The 6064-nt window shown below is 46.9% G+C and overlaps 1 long non-coding RNA gene across 1 annotated transcript in view; it reads right to left on the reverse strand.

Moving 5' to 3' along the window:
• LOC120498867 overlaps window positions 1–5587 on the reverse strand; it is a 217063-nt gene extending 211476 nt beyond the window's left edge. Inside the window, exon 1 of the long non-coding RNA XR_005626772.1 lies at window positions 5486–5587. This is a non-coding gene — a long non-coding RNA (uncharacterized LOC120498867). The remainder of the gene's footprint in view (window positions 1–5485) is intronic.
• Window positions 5588–6064: the final 477 nt, after the last annotated feature.

The following is a 6064-nucleotide window of genomic DNA, read 5'->3' on the forward strand; positions in this document are numbered from 1 at the left end:
ATTAGGTTGGCTGGACGGCTTGCAAGATGCTCTTGGCAAGGTGGTGAGTGGAGAAGGGCTCAGCTCTGCAGGTGCCCATCTTGAGATGTGCCGGCACTGACTGAATGGTCCCAGCCAGGTGTCAGCACTCAGCTGACACATCCCACCTCAGCAGTGTGCTGTAGGATGCTGCTAGCTCTGCAGCCTTCAAAGCCAATACAACATGCACAACTAAAATGAAGAAAAAAACTCACACCTTTCAACAGGCATTATTAGCCTGTCTCCAAAGCAAATCTCCTGCCTGCACCATATTTAGTGACCTGCACACCACCCTCTGAGCCATGGGAGATGCCAAGGCAATGGTTCACCCCTCACCAATGGCAGTTAATGGTCAGACTCAATCTTAGAGGACTTTCCCAACCTTAACCATTCTGTGATTATCTGAGTGCCTGCACTGCAGCACCTGCCAAAGCAGCGCCCTTGCTCAGCTTAAGTTCGGGGTTGCACCCTGGCAGCCTCCCAAAACACCACAGAACCCCTCATGCCCTGGCTCATCTCGGCCATGGATGGTCAGCCCAGCCAAGCGGAGGTCTCTTCGGGGCTGTGCTGGAAGCCAGTGCTTTCCAAATACGTCGAAAACAGAAAGCCAGGGCTGGATGCAGGTTTGCTGAGATCAGGGCTATTCTGGTGCAGACAGGCTGTGTGCTGCTGATAGGGAAGATTAATGAGCCAGGCTGCTCATCTGTTGCAATTAGAAACAACACTATGACTATTTTGGTGCCATTTCTCTGCTGAGCACTCAAAGAGCTTATCAGCCCCGTCTATATCTGCATGTAATCACAGCTTTGTTAAATATAGGAGGGTAGCAGCCATATGTACACACTGCTCTAACCCTGGAACTAAGGTGTGGAGGACTACTTGCTAATGCTCATACAGCACTAGAGAGAAAGAGAGAAAGGGGTTTGGTGAATGGTATTAACAAGCCGTGCCACTTTGTGGCAGCTAAAATTCCTCTAGCATTTTCAGTGCTCATAGGACAGCTGGACACAAGGAGCACCTAATTTGCTCAAGCTGCAAGGAGAAGGCTCTAAGTGTCCGAAGCTGTAGGGAATCACCACATTTATCAGCATAAGAAATGGTTTTGTGACATTAGTAAAGGAAGAGGGATTCTAGCTCCTGGGCTCTGTTCCTCACTCTGACCATGGAGATCCTTCTCATCTGCCCCAGCTGCAGAAAGGGAGAGGCAACACCTGTCTGAAGGATGAAGTCTTGCCTCCTGCTTCCATGTTGTTATTTACAAGTGTGGGTGACACTTCAAGGCAGAGAGGACTTCTAAATAAACCAAATCCTTTCTTTTGTCCAACGTACTATGTTTCATACATCTCCTATGGAGCAGTAAACATTTAATCTGCCTAGATTCCCTGACAAATGTTACATATTTGTGACTGTGCATCAAATCGTCAATATGCTTCAAAATTCAGAGTAGGAAATGGACTCTTCAAACTTTCTGAGATTGTTACTGTTGCTACACACATCAGAGTTCAGCTAAGTCAGCTGGAAAAAACAGCTCACCCAGGGCACTGGAGTTTCCATTGCAGGTACTGTCACAAACCCCAGCCCAAAAAAGCTAAGCCCAGAGGAGTTTCTTCAACAGGATGCACTCCAGCAGGTGAACAGCTGGACACCACACCATGTCCTGATGGTCACCATAGTCCCCACCACTCAAGAGGCACAACTGAAAACTGAGGAGGAAAATAACTCATCAGTGTGCCCCCTCAGTACTCGTCCGCCTCACACTGGAAATGAGTCCCTACAAGCTGCTATCAGTAAGTGCAAAAGTTCTGTCCCAGGTGTAAAAGGTTCCAAGACAGAGCAAAACATTGAGGCACATGCACAACACTGCATCAATACTGGATGCCTTTAAAAGAGCTTCCAAATGGGTGGTAGCAGGGCAAAGCTCGGTTCAGGACAGCCAGACCTTTTTCAGATCTCTGAAAATATGAACAGCTCCTTAGCCACCTGCCAGTATCTCAGTTTTTCACACCAGGATCCTCTTCCATCACCTTAATGGATTTTAACAACCAGCATGCTCTCATTGAAGCTGCTGCCTCTGACTAGACATTTTGTACCTGCACGTGTCCTGGACCAGAGAAAGATTCTACCCAGCAGCCCTCTACACAGAGTCCCTGCATCACAAAAAAACCCTCTCTGCCCAGCCTTATAGCAACTTACTATGCTGCTCTACAATGTGATCTTCTTTAAATGCTCCATTGGTGTCTGCCAGAAGCACAAGTCGATATGAAACTTACAAGTGCCAGACAGCTCCTTCATCTCTCCATGACAAATAAATCTTCAGGATAAATCCATACTCTCCATTGTCACTTCTTATATATAGACAATCAAAGTAACTAAGGTACAGAAGTACGAAGACAAGGCATATGAGTCAAATTATATTTAACCTCTCATTTAGTGATTAATCTAACAGAAAGTTTGTTACATTTTAAATTTTACTCTCTGGTTCACATGAAGGTTTTTTCAAGTTTCTGTTCTGTGCTGAACTCTTCCCCTCCAAGATACAGCCATTCTTATCCTCAGCAATAAACCTTTAGGTTATTTTTCCTTGACAATTAAATGAACCCAGCCCTGAAGCAGGAGCTCACAGGCTCTTGGCTCAGTGTGACAAACTCTCGTCATATCCCTGGAAGATGCTGAACAGACAGGCATCTCACAGGGCAGGATTTAAGCCATACTGGATCCAGACAAATTCAACAGGACCTCAGACAGCTTCCAAGGCCAGGGATTGCATCTCTATATACTGCAGGATACAAGATGGAGTCTACAGACTCCATAAAGATGCAAAGAGCAGGGCAGCTCAGTCACCGAGTCAGCAGTAGGATTCCTGGCTGCTCCTTGGGTAAGTTCTGCTACTGTTCCTCACTCCAGCTCACCTGAGAGGCCTCTCCACCTGGGCAGCACCAACTAGAGATGCTCAGCAGGTGATTGAAATATGCAATTTTGCCATCTCAACAGTGGCCCTTGTTTCTAGTAAGGAGGCACTTGCAAGCTGGAATTGCTCCAGGATGTCTTGGGTTCTGGGTTCCCCGGAATAGAGTTGCTGCCTGATAATAACCAAGTCACACCAGAAGCCCATCAAGATTATTGCAAACATTCATCCTGCTGCAATATGCCTTAAAAATTACTGACTTTAAGTTGCTTTCTTCCAGTCTGAGGAATGACAAGACTGGAAAAGATACAGAAGACAGCTAAAGCAAGACAAGAAAGGAGCCTGCTCCTCCAGCTCATGCTCTACTGGGACAAGGGCCTAGCAGAAGAAGTGGAGACAGCAGAGGCAAGAAACCCCTCAGCAAAAGGAGCTCTGGACTGAGCAGAGAAATTAATACTGCATCCAGCAGTGGGAAGATGATGGGGGCTGGCAGCATTCAGGATCACTCTTGGGAACACAACAGGACCTGAACTCTGTTTCCAGCAGTTGCATACTCACTGGGAAAACAAATGGCTCTGATTAGTGGCTACTGATCTCAGGCTGGCTCAAACCATTTGAAACCTGTTCATCAGTAACACCTCTGTGGTACCTACAGGAACAGCAGACAAACAGGCCACAGGAAAGCAGATACCTGCTAATGAGCCAACCCTCAACTACTAATTATCTCTCTTTGATTCCCTCCTTAGATGATTCGAGACAGAGCAGACTTTATTTTTGTCGTCCCTACTGAATCAGCACCTTCAGTTCCCAGAGGCTTTTTTGTCCTCCCTACTGTACAAGCATCTTTAGTTCCCAGAGACCTTTCTGCTGCTGGTAGTACACATGGCTAAGCAGGACTGGAGGCCAAAACACTCCCCCCATCTGCCTTTTCCCACACTCCTTGTGGCTCCTCAGCTCCTGCCTATACCTTTGAACACACCTCCCTGCAAGGAGTCCTTGGCAGAGCTTGTGACTATAAGGCACGAAAGCACTTCCCACGTTTGCTTCAGCTCAAAACACTCTGAGTCTGTATCTGTCAAGAGGGTAGGGACCTTTCATCTGCCTTTTTCCAAAGGATGCTGGCACATCTGTGAAAGGAAAAGCCATAGGAAGCCTCAGAAAAGCATCTACCAATACAAGAAGGGGGATTCAATTACCCCCAGTGTGATCAAGAAGAATAAAGCATATGAGCTGCTTAGCGTGGAAAATTAAACAATCTCTTGGCTCTGGAAGTCCAACCCTAAAGTCAGGATAGCTTGCAAGATGGATGAATTGAACAGTTCCAGCTTTAACAGAGCTTTATAGCAGGTCTCACACATGGGTGGGTCACCATTTGCAAAGACAAAGTGAATTCCCAACCAGAAGCAGCACTTGCTCACAACTTGTCCGCCTTGCTTTGCAAGATGGATCTCAGGGAGCTACTCACAGGACCTCGGCAATATTCTCAGAAACAAGAACTCAGGGGAGAAATGGAAAATGAGTTATGAAGGAATCAATTTTACAGGACTGTGCCTATTTTAACACACCTCGAGAAGAGCACAATGCTGATGCTGAGTAGGGAAAAGCACATCTTGTTATCACTGACACCCATGTGTGAATAAAAGGCTACCGAGTGACTTTCCCCTTTTTTTTTTTTTAACCATGCCTCATCTTGGAGTGGCTGAGGGGAGTGTCACAGCCAGCTGCAAGAGCAGAGGATGGGTGATCAAGCCTCAGTTCTGTCCTTAAAGTCATAAATAACTTCCTGGTGTTCCTATGCCACAGCAGTACACAGACATACCCATTTAAATGCTATCACAATTCTGGCCCCCATCCCTTCAGCCTTGCTCCCTCCCAGAAATGAGGGAAGATCTTTTCTGGGTAGGAGCATGTAGTACTCAGGCAGGGGCTTTCTACTGACACACAGGCACATATTTGCAGTACATTATACTGGGTAGCAGAAAAGGATCCAAAATGTGCACACAGGCAGGACTCCTCAAACCTTCATCAAATTTCTCCTGCCTTTAGCATAAAGATGCTACGTGATCATTTACTAGCTTCAGTAAATTCTGCCTTAAGAAAAAAAACAGCATTACCCTCCAGCCTGTTCCCTAGTGAAGCAGTTCTCAGGCTGCCATTTCCCAGCACTGTCATCAGTGGGACATAACCCTGCATAGGTTCTCTCCAAGGAATGGTCTCCATGAAGGAGGGGTTTGATCAGCCCACCTCCACTATCAACAAACCCACAGCAAACTCTACTCACTCACAGCCTTACACTGCCCTGCCCCATCATTTCCAAGACCATCACAATGGAGAATAAAATCAGGCATTGCTCCTGACAGTGACAAGAACAGGCTGGCAGGGTTCCTGCACCAGAAACTTCAGTTCCACACCCATGCATGGAGCAGCAACAGGCAAACACATCCTCTGAGGTAAACACATGCGGACTGAGGCAAACACAGAATCCTCTGCTGCCAGGAACTCACTCAGGGCTGCAAGAGCTACTCATTGGCTCAAATAAGAATTAAACACACCAGTACTTACATGGCTGTAAACTTCATCCTAATGCACTCAGCATGCAGTGGCCGAGGCTGAACCAGAGAGAGGATGCTGTGAGTCGTGTTGGTGCAGCACAACCTTCCTCCCTGCCAAGGTGTTCAAACAGAAACAAGAAAAGCAGTAACATGGAAGATCAACTTTGAATCAAGTCTTCCTTCCCTTCACACTGAGTCCCAAGTATGCAGCTTGCATACCTTTAGTAAATAACATATGTTTGTGGCCACAAACAGGCTGCAAGGACCAATTTTGCAGCCAGCCCCCAGCCCTGCTGTTGCTTTTGGTTCTCTGATAAGAAAGGTTTTCTAACCTCCTCCCTCCTACCTAAAAAGGGGCACCTACAGCTCATGGAGAACAGCTGGAAGAGTTTGGGCCCAAACATGAGGAAAGGAATGAGGGAGGGAAGCAGAGCAGCTTTGCTAAGGGACCTCCTTCCTTCCCAAAGCACAAAGGCTCCCAACCAGCAAATGGCACTCTCTCTGTCCCTTAGCTCTAGGAGCAGTCACAGTCCAAGAAATTTTGCTTCCTGGGCAACTCTCACTGTCAAGGGTGCTTTGAACAAAAGGA

The sequence above is a fragment of the Passer montanus genome, unplaced genomic scaffold (assembly GCF_014805655.1).
Source record: "Passer montanus isolate IOZ18808 unplaced genomic scaffold, ASM1480565v1 scaffold153, whole genome shotgun sequence".
In the NCBI taxonomy this organism is placed as follows: domain Eukaryota; kingdom Metazoa; phylum Chordata; class Aves; order Passeriformes; family Passeridae; genus Passer; species Passer montanus.